This window comes from Lonchura striata, chromosome 2 (genome assembly GCF_050655825.1).
Source record: "Lonchura striata isolate lonStrDom1 chromosome 2, ASM5065582v1, whole genome shotgun sequence".
NCBI lineage: Eukaryota > Metazoa > Chordata > Aves > Passeriformes > Estrildidae > Lonchura > Lonchura striata.
In genome coordinates, this window is record NC_140704.1 from 115,519,850 (window position 1) to 115,545,832 (window position 25,983).

The 25,983-nt window shown below is 39.4% G+C and overlaps 1 non-coding gene and 1 pseudogene across 2 annotated transcripts in view; one reads left to right on the forward strand and one right to left on the reverse strand.

Annotated features, from left to right (window-relative positions):
* Positions 1–25,983, forward strand: part of LOC144246500 (chloride channel protein B-like) — a 102,226-nt pseudogene that overhangs the window by 13,569 nt on the left and 62,674 nt on the right. Inside the window, exons 4-8 of the transcript XR_014950188.1 lie at positions 2,890–3,083; positions 6,073–6,286; positions 6,795–6,896; positions 7,387–7,565; positions 10,199–10,367. The product of XR_014950188.1 is annotated as a chloride channel protein B-like (transcript). The remainder of the gene's footprint in view (positions 1–2,889; positions 3,084–6,072; positions 6,287–6,794; positions 6,897–7,386; positions 7,566–10,198; positions 10,368–25,983) is intronic.
* Positions 9,340–9,412, reverse strand: TRNAA-AGC (transfer RNA alanine (anticodon AGC)). The gene has a single exon. It is a non-coding gene; the product is annotated as a tRNA-Ala (tRNA).

Below are 25,983 nucleotides of genomic sequence, written 5' to 3' on the forward strand. Positions count from 1 at the left end.
AACACACCCCGATGAAGCTCACTTCAAGCTTTTTGCTTCCAGTTAGAAAGAGTGACTAAAGACAGTAAGGAAAATTTTAGGGAGAGCCTGTCCCCTGCCCAGCCTTCTCACATTGTGCTACACGTTGCTCCCCTATCTCTCAAAGGTTCGTGGCTTAATGCTGTTGAACACTGCAATGAGATATCTTAACCAAAATCCACTTTTCAATCCAGCAGGGCGAGGAGCAGAGTCCCATGTGTGACTCCTGTAAGTCCTATGGAAATGCCATGGTTTCCAAAGGACCTCTGTTTGCAAGAGGCTGGGTTTGTAACAATTACTCTTTTAATGATTTGGAGATCTAGTGCTATGTTTGACAGTCATTTCCCCTACCACTGGGAAGCCTTTGGCTTTCTCACGGTACATTACAGAAACCTTGCACAAACTGCTTAAGCACATATAAAACACTGCTTATTACCCTCTGGAATAAAAACCAAAACATGCATCAACACAAGCCAGTAAGAGCCAGTACATTAGGAGACACTACAGAATTAAACGTAAGACCATCTAGCAAAGATTTAGTGTCAGACATAAAGAAAACACTAAGAAAATTCCTGAGAGTTATTTTATGTTGTTTAAGAAGCAGTGTCTTGCTGACTCCAGAAGTTCATGGAGTGGTTAGCACCTTGCCAGCTCATACCTGAAAATGGGAGAAGGAGCATGTGTTTTGTAGGGCTGTAGTGCTTATAAAGCTTTTCCATATATATATATATTTGCCTTAATCCTGTAGTTTTTTTTAAATTCTGTTTTTTTTTTTTTTTTTTTTTTTTACCTTAACTTTGTAGCATGAACTCTTATTAATACTGTTTTTCCTTTTCTGTTAGCTCTAGAAGATCCTGCTCAGGTCACAGTCCTTATTTTATTATAACTTGGCAGAAAAAGGCAGGAAAGAATCTGTTTGATCTGAGAAAGAACCATGCAACTTTTTTTTTTCTTTAATAAACTCACATAATGAGGCAGCTGAAAGAAACTATGTCACAGTGACTTTAACCAAAAATAATCTTGTATAAACCAGTTTGCATTTAAACTTGGAAAGACTCCATCACGGTATCTTCCACACCCACAACATAACCCGGAGTACCATTCCTTTGACTGGAATTGAATATCTAATCTTCAGCCCATAGATTAGACGAAGCTGTCTTCTAAGTGCCCTACTGCCCCTTGGCCTGCATTTACTTCTCCTCAATTCATCACCTTTTGCTCTGTGAGGAAATCACAATGTAGATAATGTTTTGCCAAGAATCTGGCAGAGCTATCTTTCTTTTGCTATTTTTTTTTTTTTTAAATCACATTGACTAATGCTTCTGTTCCAAAAGCTCAGTGTTTCCATGGGCAGGGTGGACAATTTAGGGATATATGTATATATACTTAATACATAAGCTGTCAAAACTTTAAAGGGATACTTGAGAGGATTATTTTCCTTTCTACCTAGCTGTGAAGATAGGTTACTGCTTTAAATGTGTAGCCACTGGCTCCAGGCTAGCTGTCCTTCTAACTCCCTTTGGACTTTGGAGTTTTGGCAAAAAGTTGACCTGGGTTTGAACTGTCCCAGAGTCAAATTTCCAAAAACAAAACCTGACCTAAGCTTTGTGAAGACCGAACTACTCCCAGGTTCATCTATCTGATGTGTTCTGCCCATAAGCTTGTAATCTTTGAGATACAGGGGAACAATAGCTTGAGATACAATCGTCTGACAACTTGTCACAAATTCACACAGCTGAATCTTGGCTTGAAGGTTTCCATAAATATGCTATCTGAGCTGTTTAATAGCTATCCACAGAGGGGATGAAGCCCTGTGCTTGGAAAATACATTATTACTCTGGTTGTGTGTTCCTGTAATTTTTCTCCAGACATCTACTGAAATATTTTCCAAATATTTTTTTATTTTGGGCGTATCTTCAATTTGTATAGAAATGTAAATTAATCTCAATTAAGATAAAACCCTGAATATTAATTTTGAATGAAATATAACTCTCATACTGAACTATATTATGATAAATAATTCAGCACTGAAATGCAGTGCAGTCATCTCATGTGAAAACTCCTTTTAGTTTTGGTGAATGCAAAGCAGCCAGTGAAAACCACTTCTGTTGTGTCGTGTTGTATTTCAAACATTTTTGGTTTCATTCATATTTACTTCAAAATGGGTTTATGGAAAACAAGAAGGACCTGATAAAGTATATTTAGCCATTTGGATTGCAATTCTGTGTCTCCACCACGTAGCATATAATTAGCTTTAGGCTTTATAGCTGTCTAGTCTTGCTAGGATGTCTAGGAACTTTTTCTGTTGATTAACGGAATATTAATCCTGTCATAACATCCTCATGAGAGAAGGGAAGCAGTGAGTTTGCAAGCTAGAAACAAGTCTTTAACTGTTCATACTGACCAGGAACTTCAGATTTGCATAAATGGGGATGAATTTAAATTGAAATAATGGACCCTTCCTGACGCACAGCATGCTTTTAAGTACCTGTGGAAAAAAACCATAATGAAAGATGTCCCTGCTGCGCACAAGTGGCACCCTGCAAAGAACTTGGTCTGGCTGCATCTCCACCATCTGCCACGCTGCAGGCTGGCAGTGTGTAGAGCATTCCATGCGCTCCAAATCTTCCTGGAGGTACCAGTGCTCTCTGCTGGCCACAGTCAGAGGCCGGTTGTGTGGTTGCAACAGTGAAGTTCGATTGGATGAATCTCAGCCTTGCTCATTGCTTATGAGCTAATGTGGGATACACGGGTGGGACAAAAGGACAATTTTCTTGTGGTAAGTGATGGCATTAGTGGGTTTGGACACTTTTCTTTCTTTGTTTTGTTCATCCTTACATCTCACAATGGACCGTTTACTTAATGCCTGCAGGTATGCATGACATCTATTACAGGATATTTACTGTACTTCCTTCCTTGCACCCTTGTCTTGAGTGTGAGAAATTGCCACATGAGAAACAGCTCAGAAACACAAGTAGGGAGGGTCACCATGAGCATATCTATGTGTTTCTTCTTCTCTTACAAAGATTTCAGATGGAAAAAATTCAAAGGTGTGTCAGACCTCAGTATTTAAAATGAATTCATGTAGAGACAAAAGTAATCCTTAATCTTTCAATCACTGAAAATTAATCACACTTAAAGTTTTCCAGTGAGAGGCATTTGCTGACATGTCAAAATAAGGGGGGAGATGGGAAGAATGAAAGAAACAAAAGGGATCTAAACATGTAAAAGAGCATGAAAGGTGGCTGGATGTATCACGGAAGTTCTTCTTCAATTTGGAATCCTAATTCTGCTTTACAAAACATAAAGGCCTTGTAGTTAGGTATATAAGTCTATAGCAGACATACTGTGCTTAAGCTGGAAATCTGGAACTGGAAACTGATGAAAAATCTTTATTATTCTCAGCTCCAGTTGGCTGAAGGACATTATCTGATCAGTCCTCTCTGTGAGGACATGAAAAGTAACCCAGTAAAAACTATAATCCAGGAATTTAAAATGGCAAGTATTGTGTTAAAAACCAGGCAGGGAATATATGGCTGAATGGCTTGGGATTTTGTGGTTAAACAGCTGAAGAGATCCTTGAATCTGATACAGGCTTTGCAGTACAAGTATATTTCTGAAGCAATATATATGAGGAATCTAGAGGAAGTAGAAAAAGACTTACTTAGACTGAAGTTAAATGACAGCTTGATTTCACAGCCATTGCAAATGGCCACTGCCATCTTCTATTTTTGCAAATTCATAAATTTGTAAAATCTATTTATACGTCTGTCCACATGGGCAGCATCACATACATGTTGCATAAAACAAACTGTAAATACTGACTAGCTTGCCAGCTAATTTCTGGACTAATTTCATGGTTTAGGAATGGTATTCCCCAATTTTGTACTCTCATTAAAAAGCACAAGATGCTCCCCTTCCCTCTCTGGTGGAGAAAAAAGCAGAAATCCCAGAATAAGAACAATTTACTGGAAATTGCACTGAGCTAAGGAAACAAACAGTAACAGCAACTATAGTAATAACAAAAATATTCAAAGAGAGGGTGATTTACATGGCAAATGTTCATGAAGCTCAAGTGAATGAAAAACAATGGTGGACAGACCCTACGCCTTCCATGCTTACTCCTTGGAAGAAAAAGAGCCCTGTTCCTCTGTCCCTGGCTTTTCAGATGTCCCTGATGTAAAATGTTATTAAATTCCACAAGGTCTTCACCACACCCCATCCCACTGCTCTGGGCCAAACCAGGACAATTCTAAACAGCTTATATAAGTATATAGAAAGGACACATGCTTTCCCATGCTTGCCACCAACTCTAGTCTGTTATTTGACATGTAATACTTGATTCAGTATTGTTTGTAAAAGCAATATGATATATAACATGTATTTACATTTTCTTTATAAAAGCAGCCTTTGTCACTTAGTACCAGGACTTGGTATCTATGACTATTTGGGTTGCTAGAGGAAAAGTCTTTTCCGTCGCTCTGACATACTTTTTTTTTCCTCTTTATTTTAAGGACTAAATGCTTGCAAAATGTTCTTTTTCAAAACAAAACTATTTTTTGCTGTTAAGGAAAAACATCTGAAACCACAGTAATTATTTGTCTGTCTCTGAATCAAAAATAGTCAGGCTGATCCAGCCTAGAGGCTCGATGGTCTTAGTGTCAATTTTTCATTTAGTGGGGCTACAAGTTATAAAGAGTACACCATGTTGAAACTGGACAGATCTGAAAGGAATTAAGCATCAAATTGTTCTGGACTTCAAAAGGTCATGCACGTGCTGAAGGTAGTGATGATGTCTCTAATGAGCTTGTAATAAGACTAAATGTGGAAAAGAAGCTTGTTCACTCTTCTCTTTTTCTTAGGAATTGAAAAAGGGAATTATGATTGCAGCTGTAAGACTTTAGTTAGGACCATTCGAATTTGGCTCATCTCAGTGTAATGTGAGATTATCAGTCAATACTCCAGAAGCAGATAAATATAATTACACTTTTGAGATCCAATGGATTAGTAATAAGCACACTTGCCACTTTAAGAGATGCAATAAGAACCAAATAACAAAGAAATTGTAAGACACTGAATTTTGTCTTGTGTACCGATTGAACTCAGTCAAGTGTATGGTTTTGCTTTTAAACTGTGATAGTGAAAGATTGCAGCTCCATGCAGGGCTGTATGTGGCTGTGCCAGCATGACAGCACTTCAATTTATCAAAGCTTCTCCTCACACATTTACACTGAACAGTGCTTTTGGTAGTTTTTTTAGCTCTTCCGGCAGGCATTGATATTCCTTGGAGAAGCAGGAATAGGAAGTCATGGGAAAGCAAAAGAAAGGGGTTAAGAAGCAATGGGTTTTTTGCACCAGTAAGTCTCAGTACTGCACATGTATTCTTGTAGTGTGGCCGTGCAGTCCTCCTGTTGCCACCAGGGAGAAATCTGTCTGTACTAAATGCGCTGACTTCAAGCAGGATGAGTTACTGGTACAAAACCCTGTGTGTAAGCAAGCCCTACACCTCCACTCTGTGCTTTGCTCTTCTTGCTCAACTATTTGTACTTTAATTGTAGAACCCCACTTTCTTCTGTTGTTTCTCTGTCGGTTATTTTGGCACTGCTGCAAGCTTCGAATTGCTTCTCAGATGTGCTGCTTTTTGAGTGTGCATTCCTTTACTGGTAGCAAAGACATATGTATAGAGCTTGAGGCTTTAATATATGGATTATTATTATTATTATATGGATTTGAAACCAGGGCGGAGTAATCAGGTTTTTCTTCTTTTATTGACCATTATGAATTTGGAATATATTCTTGTTTGAGAAGCTGGAATAATGTAAAAAGCAAATACAAGACTGGGAAGTATTTTGTGTCCCTTTGGTTGCCAATCTGGGGTCTGGAAGAAATTTTCTTGCACTAGATGTTGGCTGCATTTGAATTTTTCCTTGTATTTCTGAGCAGAGATCAGGTGGGTCAAATACCACAGATCTCCTGCTCTTTGTTCAGGAACAGAGTTCATATTGTTACCGTGTAGGTTGTGGTGATGTCCAAAACATGCCGACTGCTTTCCAGACTGGAGGAAGGAAGCTGTACCTGCTTGGAGAGTTCAGTTGTTCCGGATGACAGAGATTGAGAAAGCGTCCAGGAATAGCAGAGCTGTACAGAAAGGCTGGTGTGGCCAGCATGATAACCAGCACTCTAAGCTGCAATATGTTGAAATAGCTGCTGCCAGTGTTTACCAAAGGAGAGATTTAAGAACGCATGGGACAGACGTCTTTGAGGTGTGGTTTGAGTATTGTCTGTGCTGCTGTGGAAGAAGAAACCTCTAAGTCCTTCCAGCTCTCCATGGTGCTCTCCAGTGCAAAGCTTTCTAATTGCAAATGCACTCTCAGCTCTGAGTGCTGTGCTTATCCACCAAAGTGCTCGTCAAGAATGACAATTCTTGGTCAGATAATCCCCTTTGATAGAGTTGCAGTGTTGTGTGGGCAAAGTAATCAAGGCCAGGCTCTATGAATTTTAATATTTTTTCCCCCATTTTCTGGTTTTGGGAATTTAGGGTTTCAGCAGCCAGAAGTTTATGTAGAGGAATATATGCATTAATAAACCAGATAGATTAGCACAATAAATAACAAACTGAATTAGTAAATTAGATTTATTAGTTAACAAAACAACTTAATTGACATATTTAAGGGAAAGTTGGCTTTTTGTATAAATTGACATGTTCTGTACAGGCAGCAAAGCAAGTTATATTCATCCATTTAATAATATTTTTGGTTTTGCTTTTAATATTTAAGCATAAATCAGCTTAAGAGGGAAATTTCAGAAACAAGCTGTTTATCAAGTGTATGGATTAGTCCAGATGGAGTCAGATATTCGAATCAGGCCTTCAATCAAGGGGAGTTACATGATTGATACTTGAGAAGAAACTCAAATAACTTGAGGCTATATTGAAGCATATTAATTAATTTTTTAAAATTCAATTAAATTCAACTCAATTCAGTTCAATTCAATTCAATTCATTCAAGGTTTTCTTTAAAAAATGTAATGTTTCTGATATATCAGAACTAATTGAGACAAATATGCTGGGAAGATCCTGAGTTGCTACCTCTGAAATGAAGGGGGACAGGAGTCCTGCTCAAGTCATCCAGTTGCCTTTCTTTGGCTTAAATTGCTGCAGTTTCTCCTTATTTAGATCAGGATTGACATCATACAGACCAGACTGGAGAGATCATATATTCATTGTTTTCCTGGAAGTGCCCCAGATGCTTGAAGCTGTCATGTAAACTCATTGCTTTTTAACAATAAGGTCAAGGCAAATGAGAACTACTACAAACTGCATTTTTTAATGTCTTGTATCTCTGCATGTTTCTTCCTCTGTGTTGCAGATGCTGTGCTTCCAGTTGAGGGTGGGAATCAAGGAATCACATCGCTTTTTAAACATGGGGCTCATGAAGAATCTAGATGCACATCTCTCTGCATTGCTTTGGCATTTTGTTTCATCCTTTGCTTTTGAACTGCAGGTTCTGGGCTTGCCAGTGGCCTGGTTATTCCTGTACTTCACTTCAGTCCTGGTTTGTGCTTTCTGTGCAAAAGGCAAGTAGCAACAATCTGAATTGTAGGTTGAAACTTGGCAACAGCAAAGCACCAAGTGGAGGAAGTTGTATAGGTAGAACAGGATGGGTTGCTTGGAAAGAGATGCTAAAACTGGGGAAAAGAATGAAGAAATATCATCTGAGAATAGCTGTGGAAGGGCCATAGCCAAAACTATGGAATTTCCAAGTGTAGATCATTTGAATATTTTGGGGATCCAAGAAGTCTCAGCTTCTGGCTCCATCTCTGTAACTGTAGGACTACAGGTTCAGATCCAGACTTTTCATCTGTTTCTTATGTATGTAATAGCCTAAATCTTAATCTTGGGCATAACACCCTGAACTTTGGAGAAAACTGCAGCTGGGTCTTTGTCATAGTTTTAGAAAGTTGTTGTGGACTACACCAAAGGATGTGCCCAGAAGCCCCTGGCCCTAGGCTGGGACCTGACAGCAAAAAATCAATACATCGAAGGATGGACCAAGGTTCTTGCAGTAATGCTGAGAGGCTTAATGTTCAGCAAGCAAGGGGCCATGGCTGGAGTGTGTATAATGCCATTCAAGAATATTGAAAAAATATAAAAATAATTAGTTGTGTGCAGAACCTCCTGCCTTTGCCCTACTCCTGTGTATTCACCTCCTACTCTCCCCAAAATGTTATTTAAATCAATTTTAATAGGCAGTGTTTGCTGAAACATGGTGTACTTGGCTGAATAGATATAGACAGTTAAGTCTATCAGTCAACACTCACGTTTTTGACTAATAATCTAATTTTTATAACCAGTCTAGAACTACACAGAGTTTTAAAAACTATTCCAGAACTTTATCTATCAATCAAATAGATCAGTTGTATGAAAAAATAGGAAAAATTTGTGTAATGGTGCAAGATGATGCTCCTCAAATCATAGAATCATAGAATATCTTGAGATGGAAGGGATCCACTAAGATTATCAAAGTCCACCTTCTGGCCTTGGACAGGACACTCCAAGAATAATACCTGAGAGCATTTTCCTAATGCTTCTTGGACTCTGTCAGGTTTGGTGCTCTGACCGCTTCCCTGGGAAGCCTGCTCCAGTGCCCAACCACCCACTGTGTGAAAAAATTGCTAATGTGATATACAACATTCCATCCCATATGCAAGGAATTAGATATAAAGACTCAAATGTCAGACAATGAATGGGATTTGTGCATTCACTTCCCAGAAATAATAAATTATTATTAATATTCATATTCATACTAATATTCATGCTAATTTCCTAATATCCAACCTAAGGCTCCTCTGACAGCTTCAGGCCATTCCCTTGAGTCCTGTCACTGGCTACATAGAGAAGACATCAGTGTCCATTCCTCCTTCCCCTCACAAGGACGTTGCAGACTGCAATGAGGTATCCCCTCAGTCTCCTCACACCTGAGCAGACCAAGTGACTTCAGCCACTCTCCACGAGGCTTCCTCTTCAGACCCTTCACCACCCTCGTGACCCTCCTTTGGATGCTCTCTAAGAGCTTAATGCCTTTTTTATATTGTGGTGCCCAAAACTTCTCACAGCACTCGAGGTGAGGCTGAGGTGAAGCTACAGAGCAGAGCAGGACAATCCCCTCCCTTGCCTGGCTGGCCATGCTGAGCCTGCTGGCCCCAGGACAGGGTTGGCCCTCCTGGCTGCCAGGGCACTGCTGGTCATGTTCAGCGTGCATCAGCCCTGGGGCCCTTCCTGCAGTGCTGCTCTCCAGCCCCTTGCTCAGCAAAACGTGGCGCTGGAGAATGCGGGCATCGATCCCGCTGCCTCTCGCATGCTAAGCGAGCGCTCTACCACTTGAGCTAATTCCCCCTGTGCACAGTCAGAAATTAAATAACGATATAATATATATCATAAAAATGACTATTGTTTGAATATGAACATTAATAATAATTCATGATTTCTGGGAAGTGAATGCACAAATCCCATTCATTGTCTGATATTTGAGTCTTTATATCTAATTCCTTGCATATGGGATGGAATGTTGTGTATCACATCAGCAATTACCCGCACAACTGTGCTACATTTTGGCTTAGATCTTCCGTGTAGGTTGGTTTGAGGACTCCTGGGTTTTCTTCACAACTTCATTCTTGGTTACTTTTGTCCAAGTCATTAATACCTATTACTCCTTTTTGCCCATTTATTATATGACTGTAATATTTTACTTGCTGGGTTTATGGAGCAAATGCAGACAATTCTGATAAATTTTCTAAGGCTGGAGTTCTTTCTAAGGAGTTTCTTTCTAAGGCTGGAGTGTGGCCTTTTAATCTGAAATATCTCAGTGTGTCTTTCTGTCACCTATACTTTTGACTTTTGCTATAAGGTTAATTCTTTTTGTGCTTGGAAGGACATGGAGACAGACATGGTGTTAGTCTTTTTTCTTCAGAAAAAGGTGGTAAATCTGTCAGCTTCATGCTTGTGATTGGCATAAAGTAAATGGTCATACTAAGGAAGGTTGTTAGAGTTTTTTTGTAGGAAGGTAGTTGCTACAGAACCTGACAAAATTAATTTGGGATGAAAAGAACATTAAAGAATTTCCAGAAAACACCACCACTGGCAAAATAATTGCTCTTTTTCTCTTTGTATGTAAGTGCAGAGGAGCTTTGTATGGCAGGATGATGGGACTGATCCTTGTTTCCTTAATTGATGTTCAAACTAGTAAATATGGAGTATGGATTGGTACAGGTCTCTGCTGCCATTGGAGCTATCTCATTTTTCAGAGTGTTTTAAGACTAACCATCCCCCTCACTGTGATAATGGTAAATATGTAGAGTTTTCAAGTATTTTTGTGGCCAAGGTTGAGTTGAGCTTTTGCTGCTGCAGCTAAATAAAACACTGATACCTGTGCACATTGAACCAGAGAGAAGCATATTATTGGCCTGCCTGGTTTGCCCAAAGAAGGTTTTTTGTTTTGTTTTATCTGTGAACTTTTACTTGTGGATTGTAAGTTTGAAAGTAGCACTTTGACTGAGAAAACAGACTGTCTCTTGTCCTATTTTTAATTTTTTGGAGGTTACAGAAATGATACTGCCATCACTGGTATACAAAGAAGAAAAGGGATGTTTCTGCTGGGTTACAAAACAATAGTAGGTCACACTGCTTGCCTTGTGAATTCACTTCAGTTGGGGATGAGGGCCTTGTACAATTTACCTTTTAATGCTGGGGTTGAGTATGGCCTCCTGGAAGAATAAGGATTTACGGTATAGGCAAGTGATCCAATGGGAAACCTCACGGATCTGTCTGGTCAAGTTGTGTCTCATAGATTTCAAAATTCTGGGATTCATTTGGAACACATTTCACATTTCTGTTTCCCCCTTCTTTCGTAACAGAACATCTTGAGTCCACACTACAATACTTTCCAGGCAAACTTCTGAAAGTTGAAGTATTTGCAAATAATACTCTTTTACTTAGAGAGGGTGTTCTTTGCTCTCCCTGATTGCAACACCTGGGGACAGTGAGTTGTAAGACACAGCTGAAATTCAGCTTAATCAACAGAGAAATGAAGTTGAGGTCACAAGGGGGAAGTTTTCACCCTTCCAAGGCAGGACATTCAAGGCCTGTGAGTGTTAGTTTGTGTGGAAATTTCACCCATGACTAAACCCAGACTTGGCTGCCCAGCTGGTTTTGCCCAAAAGTATCTCATTGAAATCTTTGCAGATGTCAGAATTCACATGAAGTGACTAAGCCTGGATTTTCCCTCCTAGTATGCTATTGCACAGTGTTTGATAAAATAGCTGTTCATTGGCACTCACACCAAGCTAGGCCCATGTTTGTTATAGGTTGAGTAAATTCTGTAGGAAGCATTTATTTTTCTTATGCTCTAACTTGAAATATGTTGTGTGTGCAAGAAACCCTTTCTATTGTGAAATAATAATTAGATTGATTATGGAAAAAGTCCTCCTTCGGTGTCCTCTTGGTGGTTTAGCAGTTACTTATACATTAAGTAATTAAGTAAAAATGAACTCTGCTATTTCTGCTTCTGTTATTGCTGTTATGCATGTTTTGGAAGTTACTGTGTGAATTGTTGGCCAGCTAAGTCTGTAAGACTTGAAGAGGGGAAAGTTGATGCCTGAAGACTAGATGTAAGTTTTCTGAGAGCCCAAATTATGACTAAATGTAATGTCTTTTCCAAAGTAGGCCTGGATTTTCTTGTAATGCCTCAATATATTTTAATTTAAGTATCATTTGTAAGCAATTACTTTACAGTCTTTCTTCAGGTGTAAGTCTTTAGGGGCAAAAGCAGTTGATTGACATTTTCCTCAGCCCATGAGAAATGAGAGGTGATTATATGCCAGAACACTTGCTGCTCTTAGACGCCAGGAACTGCTGTTCATTCAGCTCTGGTACACAGGAAATTCTTTTCTTCAGTTTCTCCCGAACTTCCCCACTACCTGTACTTGTTCTCCATTTTCTGAGTGCCTCGGCACATGTACATAATGCAAAACAATATCTGGAAACTCTTAAGAACTGCAGGGAAACGAGTTGAAAAGGCCCTGGAACAATGACGAGGATTGCATTGCAGTGCGTTCCGAATTCCCCTAGGTGTCATGTTCTAACCCTTCTGAGCCTCTCTGCACAGGCAGATCCCGTTTCAATTTATGTTCATCCAAGAGAAATAGCTGCATTGCTTGAGGAAATATTAATTTTTGAGGAGAAAAAAGGTCTTGGACATGACAATGCAAACACATAATTAAAAGGTTGTGCCCTCAAACCATAAAATGCACATATTTTTCCTATATTGTCTGTTGGGTTCAAAAAGAATTGGGAATGTTTGTTTTGGCTTCTCACAGCCTTCCATTTGGAAACAGTTATGAATGTGGGACTTGTAGTGAACAGGTTTGTAAGATGCCTTTTTCTTTTTTTTTTCCCTCATGACAGACCCCACAGGCATCTGCCCACCTCTTCTTTCTTGGATGCCTGTTTCTACCCCCCATGCTGACACTTGACCCTCATCCTCAGCTTTTTGTGGTAAAGGGTAGATGTGGTGACATTTTTTTTGGCAAGTACAAGGAATAGCCTTATGACTTGCCTTCCCACAGCCTTCTGTTTCCCATGTCTTTTTAAGTGTCACGTGTCCTGGGCTTGCAGGCTCCAGGGTGCTCTGGATGTAGAAGAGGAATAGCATCTTTCTACAGTGTATTTGCTCTCTGGTTAAAATTCTGTATTTTTACCATTCCTTTTATTTTTACTTCTCAATAAAAATGTCTCACAAGTGTTAAAGATGAAAGGTGGCTCTGGGCTAGCCTAGTATTGATGTCTGTGTCCAGTACTGTTGATGTGCCCATGTGCAAGCTGAGAGAAGTTTCATTGCACCAATTTGGATCCTGTGTCCTATGAGTTGTTTTTCCTTCTATTACACATGATAGTGAGCAACCCTGACTCTCAACCCTTCTTGCCTATTTTGTTTAAAAAGAATTAAAGCAGCATATCACTTTATTGGCCAAATTTATTTCTCCAATAAATATCTTCTGATGGATATGGGAAATGCAATTAATTCTGAAAAGGTTAAGACTCTAAACCCTTCTGTGAGTGTGAAACACTGGACTATCAGGCTTTTGACAGATGTAGACTAAAGGAAAAAAGAGACTATTTCTTAGGATTTGGAAGAGGAAATGCAATGCCATTATATAAGCCAAAGAGAAATCTCCTCAGGGGATTAAGTGTCCCAAGAAAGACTGTCCAAGAGTCTCCTCTGGGAATGGTGGGTGTGGTTGCTGTGCTAACGGGCATGATGTTGGTACTGAAATATGTCCATCTGATGGGGGTTCAGACCATTATGACAAGTTGCTTGTTAATGTCTGTCTGAGTCTGCAATATGGCAGAAATAAAAGGCTTTATGTAAAACCATCTGGTTCTTAAGACAGTAATGAAGGCTCAGAAATGAGGTTTGTTCATGCTTTCTGTTTGACATCTACATTAAAACATGCAGAGCAGTGTATATAATAAACTACATTGCTGTAAGTGACCACTGTCCTATAGTTAGGAAATTTGATGTGTCTTTGTTATACACATTCCATTAGTAATGAAAGTGAACTTTTCTTTCTCGTAATTTGAATTGCAATGTGTACTTCTGACATGTACCACAGTATTGCTACAGGTCATCTGGAGTGTGATGAAATGGCTCTGACAGCACGCAGTAGCAACTAAATGCTTACCTCTCCCTCTCTGTGTTTTCCTTCAGTACTTCTAATTTAGGCAAAATATACTTACCTGAAATTATAGGCAGGATGCATTGTTGCAGATTCTGGGGTTACCCTTCTCCATTCCTCTGAGAGAGACTCCCAAGAAGTCCTCCTTTCACAAGAAATTTAAGTAGGGCATTGTTTTATGGATGTGACGTGAAGATACAGCATAGACCACCCAATCCAGGTAACTAGAGGGAAGTTATAACAAAATCAGAATGGTAATATAAGACGTTAGAAAAATAAGCACAAAACTTCTAAAATGCATGTCAAATCTGTCTGGTACCAGTGCAGGTTTTTAACCAGAGAGCTCTTCACTGGTTGTAGGATGCAAGATGTTTCATTTGAAACCCTTTGCAGTGATGATGATGCAAGCAGAAGGGATGTTTTTGGAAATGCTAGCACAAATATAAATTCTAGACTTTTGTTCTTTAGTTGAGTAAGGTAATAGTGCATAGCTGCTGTTTGAAGACCAAACAGGAAAAACTATCTCTGGCTGCTAAAGAGACCAACAGGAGGCCAAGAATTAAGTTAAATCAAGTTTCTCTTGAGGGAGTCCATATCTAATGGATGAGAGCTCTATTCTACAGGCAAAGATGGATAAATTGTACATTAACTGGGCAAGAAAATAGTGATATATATCAGGCTTGGATTAAATGTGAATATTAATTGGGTGTAAATTCTCTGGTTTCTTCTTGACAAATGGGATGCTAGAAGTCTGTATAGCTGTGCCTTTGAGCCCTGTTGCGGGTCCTGTCCAACTCAGGATATTCTGTGATTCCTCATTACATAAAACAGTAGTCCCTGTTAGCCTTGAGCAGCCCTTACCTCCATTTGGGTGAGGGCTGTTTCTGCCACCTTGACCTCCTGTTTTTCCCTCTTCCTGTCTGCTCCTTGAGCAGGAAAGTAAGGATGAAAGCAGCACACAGTGTGAAAAGGTTTTTCCCTCCCTGGTTTGTAAGTGCCTGCTGGTAATTGCTGTGCTGTGTAGGCAATGAGGAGAGCCTGCAAAGGGAGCTGGGTTTTTTCACTCCAGGAGGTGCTCTGGCACAATGGCCAGACTTGGAGGTGCAAAACCTTTTCAGTGCAAACTATGTCTTACATGAGACTTGTTCATGCACTTGCTGCCTTAGAACTTCCTATGGTAAGAGAAAGGCCAAGGTCAGGTTGGATGGGACTTTGAGCAACCTGGTCTAGTTGAAGGTGTCTCTGTCCATGGCAAAGGGTTTGGAACTGGATGATCTTCAAGACCCCTTCCAACCCAAATCATTCTATGACTCCATGAAGGAAACAATAAAAATACTCTTCCAACAGCTGACTTCAGAGTCAACTAGAGTGCAGGTGCCTTTCTCTAACATATAGTTTCCACTTACTTTGTCTTAAGCTTGGCTTTTTTTTGCAAATTATTCAATAGTCAAAGTGAGTGCTGGCACAAAGCTGGGCTTCTGTACCAGTGCCCTTATGTTGTTGCAAATGGAGCAGCAGCTGACCCTGCAGTGGTGGGGCTCAGGAGCTGTGGCACAGCCATGCTGTGCGATTCAGAAAATGGAGAACATTCGATATTGGTCGATGACAGGTTTCCAGGGCAGGTCTTACAGCATGAGTAATTACAGGAAGCAGGATATTTTGCAAGATGTCAAATTAAATGTTTTAACTGGTCCTTTTGGTCTTAAAAGAAACCAGTCTTGTTTTCAGCACATAAAACATGGTGTTACATCTGGCTAGTTGAAGAGGAGGGACTTCCCTTCCAAACTCATAGTGCCATCCAAAGTGCGATCCTCTTCTTGATAAGGATTATAGTTTGCTGATGTTTGACGAGAAAAATTCTCCGAGAGCTGAATATGCTTTTGGCATACCAGGAAGCAGGAGAACAGGCTGACTTGAAATAAGATTAATATGATATTATGGTCAAATATAGTAAAACACTTCTGTGGCTGGAATGATTGTAAACACTGGTCTGCAAGAGCTTGTTTTTTCCCCAACACCCAGTTTAAAACTATTTCAAAAAGTTTGCTTTTCCTCTGCTTTTGACCAAAAATGAGGACTTCAGATTTTTTTTTACAAAAACCTTGGACATTTAATCAGAAAGCTGAACATCTGAAAAACCCAAAATTAAAAAAAAAACAACTTGTCTTGCTACAAACTTTGTTGTTCCATGTTAACATTTTTCTTTAAGGAAAATTTGCCTTGAAACATCAAAGAAACTTTCTTGGTATATTCGAGAAGGAGGCCCAATACATGGTGCATCGTGGGAGATGTAGTTTAATCTGAGAGGCCAAGCCAAATCCAATTTTAAAATTCTCAAGAGATGACAATATAGCATTCCAAATGACAGCTTCTTGGGCTCTAACCTGAAAAGTACTGCTCTGTAGGGATGATAAACAATTTGTCAGGTCACTGGAACATTTGATAAAAGATGTATGCTTGTAGGGAAAATGAAATGAACTCCTTTTTTCTTTCTGGATGGTAGCCTTGTGAACCCAGCCTAAGAAGTCAGAACAAGTCCCCTCTGAATCCTTCATTCGTCATCTGTATAGAAGAACTGCACCTATGGGACAGTTGGCTAGCCTGAAGGTAATTCCCAAACTAGAAGATAATCCAGCTATATCTCTAATATAGCTGTGTCAGCTTTGGTACCAGGTTTTATCAGTAAAATAAACAGACACAACTGAATTGTACATGGATTCAATTGGCAATGAAAATTCAGTTGTGCATCTGAAATATTGAAATTGAGATTGCATCTCTCTTTTAAATAAACACATTGGAAATGAAGTAGTAATTTGAGAAGATAGCATTTTTATATAGTCATTTTTCTGGCTCTAGCTATCAGTAGCTTTAAAAGTATTTTATAAATAAAGGGATGTAGTGTATTATAACATGCAATGGTACATTTGGGACATATAACACAAACCTTAATGAAAGTTCACGAGAATTTAACATGCAGAAGTTATTTTTAATTCACAGTATCTTATCTATTTTCAGTTCTTTTGAATTACAAAATGCAATTGGGATGTCTTAAGTACTAATTCTTTGCCAAATTTAATTTGTTTCCATATTAAAGGTATTTTCCAGTTACATTGACATGAAAAGCATCTGAAGCCATTAAATGTTTTGTATTTTTAACTTTAAAACATTCATAATGCTGCCAAGAGTGTTTTTTTTACAATTTTTGAGAAGATTATTTTTCTCTGGGACAAAAGATGCCACAATAAACCTATATATATATATATATATTTTTTTTTTTTTTCCCTGGCCTGAGGGGTTCATAATAATTTTGAATGAAACTCCCTGTGTAACTGGGTGCTCTGATAAATGGGGGCTTGGGGCCAGAGATCCCCATTTGACTATTGTACCCTGATGAAACAGAAGTAAGTGGTTACAGAACACAGAAGCTGCTGGGCTGGACACAGTGTGTTGGTGGGAGGCTCCTGCTGTAGGTCTGAGAGAGGTAAATCCCTAAGGAAGGACCATGGTCCTCCCTTGGGCAGAGTAACATGTCTTGCTGCTACAGTTTCTACATGCCCTCTGTGTTTTTTGGAAGAGGAATAAGACTGAGTTCAGGACACACATGGTGATGGCAGTGAAGGTGGGTGAAAGGTGTACTTCTATCATGAACAAGACTGAATGGAGATGGGCATCAAGGGGAAGCCATGAAAGCATGTGAAGAAGTATTGAGGAAAAGAGGAGCATAAATGGTATCCAGTGGGACCTGTCCTAATGACAGCTCTTCTCTCACTGTGAAATACCAAAGAGTGATGATGGAAAAACACTTGAGTGCCTGATGGATGTGGCAGAGAAGAGCTTGCAGAGCCAGACCTGAGCTCTTTTCTTGTATCTCTAAAACAAAATCCCCTAACACCCCAAACTGGCAGTGGCCAACCATGTTGTTATCCATTGGTGAGTTGTGCAGCTGCAGGTGATTTCTGCAGTTGCTGATGCAACATGTGAAACAGCAGTGCCTGATTTCAGAAAGGATGAAGTTGCACAGACTGTGGAGATAATTGGAGTTGTGTTGTCTGGTGCTTCAGATAATGGTTGACATACAAATGGTTGACATCAGGTCACTCTAGTTACACTGCTCCCATTTCACCCTGTTCCTCAGTCTGACCCTTGTTTAAAGAAAATATAATTTATTTGGAAGGCTTGAGTCATACTTTTCCCTTTCTCCCACTTGTTTAGCAGAGTGTATGCAATACTCGGGAGGCAACAGAGGAAGACAAGGGAGAACTGGCTGTAACAAATGACTGCATCCTCACGGCACATTTTGGCAGCACAGACCTTGGGAGATTTCTGACTGTGCCTTCCTGTGACTTGCTCAAGATGGAAGGGTGTGAAAGGGACATTGTGTTCCTGGAGCAGACATGGAGAGAAGATGATAGGGAGCACACTCTCTGCAAGGAGAGGCATTGCTGTGTGAGAATGCAGTAGAGGCTCATGACAGGTCATGCTGTGCTACATATGGGTAGATGAGAGAAGATTTTGACCCTTGTTTTAGAATGAGTATACATGTGCATGCTCTGGATCAGGGAGCATTTTTTTGTGCTGCTGGCTAACAAGGCATGTGCTACAGAGTCCTTAGTGAAAGGGCAGGAAGGCATATGTGCCCACCCAACAGGCAAGTTCAAATTGTCTCCTCCTTAGTTGCTTAAAAATAGTTCAAAAATAGATGCCTTAAATGCTGTTACTCCACCAGGATTACTCAATAGTGAATTTAGCTTTGGATTCGCTCCATGGCCACAGTCTTCATTTTAACTCCTCATGAAAGAATGCCACAAGGCTGCTTTTCCATTTGATTTTGGTGGGGAAAGGAAAATCTTTTGCAGAGGCTGGGACAAATGAGTAGTATTCAAGATTTTTCACTTCGTGTTTCCTTAAAGAAGGCAGAGGAAGAGCATAATTATTTGGAAAATAATTTGGCAAGTTCTTCGCAGTGCTAGGCTGTTTAATGCATCGGCCTGTCACACTTAAACAGTTTAGGGGTCGCTTACTGTTTTTTGATTACACCTGAGATGGTTCACAGAAGTTGTTTTGACAGGGCCTAGGTTTCTGTTACTGAACTGCCTGATATTTTTTATAATGAAGAGATTAAACCTTAGTAAAACAATTTTTCAAAATCTTCAAGCCTGCAGATATTCCTAACAGGGTAAACATTTGCTCTCCTTCCACTGTCTGTTGTGAGGAGCCCAGTGTGTTCAAATGGTATGTTTAACACTTTTTCAGATTACAGCCTTTTTGCAAAGAAGAAAAGATGCAGAATAGTGTGGTACAGATTCTAGTCTTATTCAAATTAATCCCAAAATAATTTGAGTTACAATGCATAATCAGCAAACTGTTCAATACACTAGGTCCTACTATTTTCTGTTGAATTTACTCCAACTAGGGGAAGAGCACTGTGTGTTTTTTGGCAGTAGCTTTTCTGGAAAATGAAATAAGTGAAACTATTCTCACAGAGAAGGGGATGGGGAATGGTTTCAGGACCTCAGATTTTGTAATGCAGTTCTTTAAGAAACTGGCAGTGAATGAATACCTATGCTTATTTAGACAACAGCAAGATTTTGTAAGTTTTCTGTTATTTAAGGTCTAATCTCCCACTGAAGTTAAAGTTGAAATGAGTTTTTCAGCTTGGGGCGTACAGTGTTTATCAAAAAGCCTCAATAAAAACCTTGATAGTCTGCAGTTGTCTGTAGTCAAGTGCCTCTTTCTTCTCCAGCCTTTTCTAGACCTCAGGAGCTGGGGACATTAAGAATTCTGGCATTCTGAAGATGTTGGTTTTAGCTTCACTTAAATACTACAAAGATTCACTGCAGTTGTCTACTTTATTTTAAAAAGTGCTCATGAATCATAATTAAAAGAATTCTGCAATACTGTGAGTTTAAAAGTACCAGGCTGCTTAGCTGGGTTATTATACAGTACAGAGTTTGTTTTGAAAAGATTTAATATGTGAGCCTGCTGAATGTTTGGGCATATTCAGCAACACACATACGCAATGTTGCTCTTTTTATTAATAGAAAGTTTGCTTGACACAACACACACCAGTGTTACCTTTCTGACACAGATTTAGATGGCTTTGAAACCTCCTTTCAGGGTTTCGTGTCTGCTGTGTACATAAGGTGAAGAGCCAGCTCACAGAAAAAATCACTGATAGATGTCTTTCCAGGAGATCTTGGCAAGAGTCACTGCCATCACCAATACTGTTTCTGGTATCACTTGCATCCATCGCTGCAACCTGTCAAAACAGGTGTATTTATAGGCCTTGAGGGACTGAAACAAGAAATCAAACATTTGCATAGCAGTTTCCATCAAGTTCCCAAGGACTGGGACTCAAACAATTTTGATATATTTCCATGGATTACTTAGCTGTGCTGAGTATTTCTGTGTTCTCTTTAGCAGTCAATGTACCGTTTCTGTACTAGGTCTTAGAAAAAGAATATTCTCTCTTCTACCAACAAAATACTGGTTTGCTTCAGAAAAACTCACAAAAATATTTAAATTCACATCAGAGAAAACTGGCATGAGAGCTTACTTAACACTATGAATTAAGTTAAATTAAGTAGTGCACCAGTGTGATTAATTAGAACTACTTTGCTAAAAAAGTATGTGCTTTGCACTGAGATATTTTTTTATGCTCTGTCTTGGCAGCAGTTAAGCTCTAGGGTACTGGAGGCTGCCTACTCCTTGTAATGGCTTGGAATAGTTAATGGTGTTGATTTCTGGAAGAGGAAGAATCCCACTAATTGTGCAATCCTCCTGGCACTAGGATTTGGCAGGACGTCCTCACAGTGAACCTACGCTGGGTGTGCCGCCCTTTGTAGAGTGTGATGCACAGCTTTGTGTGCCTCAGGCTGCAAGAAATAATCATTTTCAGCAGGGTGAGGGAACTTTAGTGCATAACTTTTCAAGGCTAGCATGACAATCGTGACTTTTCAGGAGATTTATGTTTACTGTAATGCAGCATCCCATTTCTCCAAAAATTTTTAGCGGTGATGGTGGTGAGTGATAAGAAGACAGTAAAGCAAATTGAGTTAATGAATGTAGTCCTAAGACTATAAAGGATTTCTTTAAAGGTGAAGTGCACAGGAAAGGAATATTTTTCACTTTGTTTTAAAGAGAGAGATTAATGCAAGTTCAGGAAGGGAGTATTCAGTTGTATCGATATGTGAAGAAGGTGCCTCTTTTGGCATAATCCCAGATGGAAATAGTGGATCATGATAACAGCATTTTAGTTCATGGTTTGTCAGGACATTATTAAGTGGCAATTAAAGTGACTCAAATGCTCCAACACACAGGTTGCTGAGGGCCAGCAGATGATAAGACCAAAATTAAAGAAATTGAAATGCAGATCTACATTGTCTATGAAATGGCTGTGACAACACAAGTAACCTAATCTTGTTTCATGTTACTTCCATAAACTCTATTCTCAAGAAAGCTTAATGCACAGCTCTTTTACTTCTGTGACTAGGGAATTGTAGTCTCCTTCCATTCTTTACATCAAATGATTAGCTTGCAGCCTTATTCGTATTTGCTCCAAGAGAAGAATGATCAAAAGTTTTCTGCTGGCTACAAGCCCTCCACCCTTTGGAAACGTTCTCTTGACCGTGAATAATTTTTTCTTGGTGTCTTTTACAAATAGGAGCAAAAATTTCCAAGGAGGGAAGTTCTGGTTGTACGCGCGAGAGCTGAAAGGTGCTTTCCAGGGGGAGTGTGTACTCTTCCACACAATCTGGGAGAAGACTGGGAAACTGTGCCCAGAGGTAGTGTATTGTGCCAGCTGCAGCCTCAACTCCAAAACTATTTGGTTTGGCTGGTAGTACCGAGACTTCAAGTCCCTTCCCATCCACCCCCTTTTTAAACTTGCTCCCATATGTACTGTCTTGTACCTTTGTCCTGCAGCTACTTGTTTTTTTTCCTAAATGCTTCCTTGATTCCAAGTCTTTCAGTTTAGTGTAACCTTGTGAAAAATGACAAAATTATTTCTTCTGGGTTGTTTGCTTCTTCCAAGGATGATGATTTTTATATTATTTGAAGGAAGAAGATTTTGTCTTTTCTTTGTTCAGTTGGCCGGACAACTCTTCTATTTGAACAAATTTTTAAAAACAACTAATTAAAATACAGAATAAATATATATATATTTTCTCTTTCTGATAGGCCCTCACCTCTGCATTTGTCCTTGTAGGCTGCAAGTAGCAAGAGAGATCTCTGGCTAAGTGGGTTTTCAGTAGAAGAAAATTCATTTGCGCTATATAGCTAGCTGGTGAATTTTTCTTTTTATATTATTGGAAATATCAAGGGGTCAGGCAATATTCACTGTGTCAGCAGCCTTGAGTCTAATGAGGTTGTTTAGACTCTGCTCTCTGAGCCAGAGTAAAATCTTTGAAACATGTTAGTCACAATTTAACTGAAAGTGGGGGTGGTTTTTAACAGTGAGCTTTAAGTAAACTGCATCTTTTTGAATTTCCTGGGCAGCTGCTTTTCTCTCTTTGATGTACTGTGCCTGGTGATGCTGTTAATGAAATGCATAATTATGTGTTACATAATAAAACAGAGCTAACATGAAGGTGCCTAATAGATTATAATGATGTGGAGGTCTGAGAACGTAAAGACTATTGGGGGTTGTTGAAAAGTTCCTCTGGTGACAAAGATGATGATGTCTAAAGAGGTTTGAATAACTGTGCTGATAAATTAATTGTGGTCTCTTTGTGTGTAAATGACATTTTTCAGGATTTTGTATATAGAAAGATTATTGAAAAAAACCATACAATTTGCTAGGCTGCTGATGTATGAAGTGTCAGTGCCGAGTGCTTCTAGTGCCTATTAGAGCTGCTGGCTTTGCACAGATGGGTGCCCTAGGCAAAGACATTTTTTGGCACAGCCTGTCTCACCCGTAGGATCAAAAGGAACAAAAAAAAAAAATCTGGCAATATGCACAGAGAGTAAATTGCATCCTAAAGAGCAGCCCCTAGAATGCAGTCTTGGAATGAATATTGATAAATGAAACATTCTGCTTTATGGCTGAAGAATTGTAGGCGTTTTGTGACTGCCCCCAACTTCCCTCCCTCCTTTCTCTGCTTTTGTCACCTACATTTTCTGTCTCCCTCTGTAATAATCTGTATAACTTGTTCCCTTCAGAGAATCTTTAGGATCTGTTTTGTAAACATAAGTATTTTTAAAGGAGAGGGTGTATAAGCTTCCAGCCCTGGACCACATGGGCTCCTGGTGATGCTGGTCTGTGGCTGGGCTTGCTTGGCTGCTGCTCTGGGCTCACAAGGGCCTGTCTGCAGGGAGAATTAGCATGCAGAGAGCTCCAGTATGGATTTACAGCCTGCTAGTTACTTGGCACTAATTCCCTTGGGTGGGTGATTCTAATACCTACTAAGAGTTGTTTTGTGCAGGGTAGCTTCAAGAGTGCTTTTCTGTGAGTTAGGCAGGCTCCTTTTTGAAGGTGAAATTTTTCTCACTGTTTCTCACTTCCCAAGCACCAAGGGTAGCCAAATGGGCAGTTAGAGCAGAGTAGCTAATATGCAGTAAATTCACACCCAAGCTCATTGAGCATGAACTTCCTCATGCAGCTGAATCCCGAGGTTCTGCACTTTGTCTCTCTCAGCAGGGAGCAGATGGCCCTTCTCTAAACAGGGAATACCAATAAAGCCTTATGAAGAGCACAGATATTGTGTTCATGAAGATTCATGCCTGTCCATGTGCTTATATGAGATGACTTGAATCTATCACAGTTCTTGGGTTAACTTCTGTGTCTGTGATTTTTGTTAAGCTACCCTAAGAGGACAACTTTGCTGCTGAATTGACATCATCTTTGTCATTAGTAGACTAGGGTTTTAGCTGTTTGATTTCTTCCTTCTTCATCAGCACTGAGACAGCATACTTTTTATTATATGAATGTCTGCATCTTTCATGTGTGTATCTTTCTTTGTTGCAATTCCCTTTCCCAGAATTTATTTGAACTGTCAATTAATGGTTTTATCTAGGTCTCTAAGTAGTAGGATGTGAAATCAAGTCAATTTTTAGATAAAACTTTGCTTTAGGCTGGGATTCATAAATAAGTTGATCTATAATTACCGTACAATGTCATTTTATGTTAAGATCACACAATGGGTTAAATTTTTGTGCAAAGTTTTCTTGAAGTTTTATAAATTATTTTTTAAATTTTTATCCTTATACTTCAAATATCATTGATTTCTAAGTCATCTGCATGTTTTCTTTATAGTTTTGCTCCAGTATTGCCTATATCCAAGAGAATTTTGTATCACAGAAATTGCCTCTCCCACTTCCATCTATAGTGAGAATTCTGAACAACTCCACTAGTGCTATTGTGGCCAAAGTTTAAATTTACTTACATACAAAAGATATTGCTCAAAATGCTTTTAACATGCCTTTTTAAAAATGACCTCAGCCATCCTAGCTTGCCAAAGATAAACAGCATTTCTGCTTGACAGGGGTTAACCCTTGAAAGAAGTGAAGTCCAACGCTGAATGCTGAGGCACTTGCTCCGAGCATTCAGAGTGCTGTTGTAGAGAGGAGCCATCCTCCCTCCAGATCCCAGCACTCAGGAAGGCTGCAGGGCTGGGGAAAATCAGCACAAGCCTCAGTTGCAGATGTAAAATGCTGCTGGATGTTTCTGACAATGAAGGAGGAGGGTCTTGGCCAGGTCAACTTGACTGTTCCTCCTAGAGGACAGAAGGGTAGGAGGAAGGCATAAAGTGGGATGAAAAACAAGAAGAGGTGGTTGATGAGCCAGGCTCTGGTTCTTGCTGCTACGAAGATACTCTGTATAGGTTAAAACAATCCCTTGAAAGTACTTTTTAGAGTTTAAGTTTCAAGAATTTTTTTTATTTAGAGTTTCAGAGTGCTTTTAGAGCTTTTTATAGTAATTTTTACTGTTGGTTTTATTCCAGAAGAGTTTCCTGTAGTACGATACTTAAAAAACCTTAAAAGGAATCCACAATAAGGATACTCCATTTGTGTAAATGAGTTGCAGCAGATATGATGAAGCAATTCTTAAAATCCCACAGTTACTGTTTTCCTTTCAACTGACATGTTCCTGTTTTTAAATAAAACAGTTGAATGCTAGGTTTAAAGAGAAATTCAAAGAATGCTGTGGTGTTTTTGCAAATCTCTGGCTATGTCCAAGCAGAAAGGACAGTTGCATGACTGTTGTACATGGCTGACCATGCCATATGAGTCCTTTGTTGGGGTATGCTGTAAATCATCCTGAATGTTATCTTTTCAAATCCAGAACAGAGACAGGAGGAGGGGGAAAATTTAAGCCTGGATAAATTTCCTACAGCTTATCATGCAGAAATGTGTTTATTGGCATTCTTTGAATGCAGATATTTGAAGTGCTTAACAATCTCTAACTGATGAGGTCTATTAAATAGCCATCTGCTGTAATTCACTTTGTCTGAATTGGAGAAAAGTTCCTGGGCAAAAGCCTCTTAGTCTTACGAGGAAAAGTTGCATATTTAGTCCCAGGGTAATTGCTAATGAATATACCTGTTTAATGGGATACAATGGTAGAGGAAATAGTGGGATGTGAAAGGAAAGGTCAATTTTTATTAAAAAGGTAAGGTATCATAAGGAGAATTTCCGTGCAGTGGTTTTCACCATGAAAAATATTTGACTTCATTTTGAGTTTGAGACCCACTTCATTGTGGGTATAAACAACTTTAATTGCATTCACATTACTCTCTATTTTGTGCAGGAGGATTCACTCTGAATCCTTTATTCAAAGGCAGTTGTACTGGTGTGCTTTATGTTGCCTCCCCCAGAGCTCTTAGACATTTGCAGTTGCAGGTCAGGTGAACTTGGTCTACCTTTGTGCTTATAGTGGTTGTATGCAACCATGGAGGTAAAACCAATCAGGTAATAATGATGATATTAAGGTTAATAAAATATTAAAACCTCCTACATACCTCATCACTCACCTGAACATACGGTCACTACACAGGGAGAAAGGACAACTACACTTAGGTGTTTTGTGTGAACACCATAATTTGTGCACCTGATTTTCTACAACCAGAACTTCATGCCAATGTATTGTTCGTGATTGTGGGGACAGGGATGCCTGCACCAGCCTTGTACTGCCCAACATTGTTCTGCATGGTAACTGATGTTCCTGCTGCTTGATTTCCTGAGCTGGACTCCTGTTGGGAGCTGCTTCATCCCTTTTCTAGCATCCTTCAAGATAAT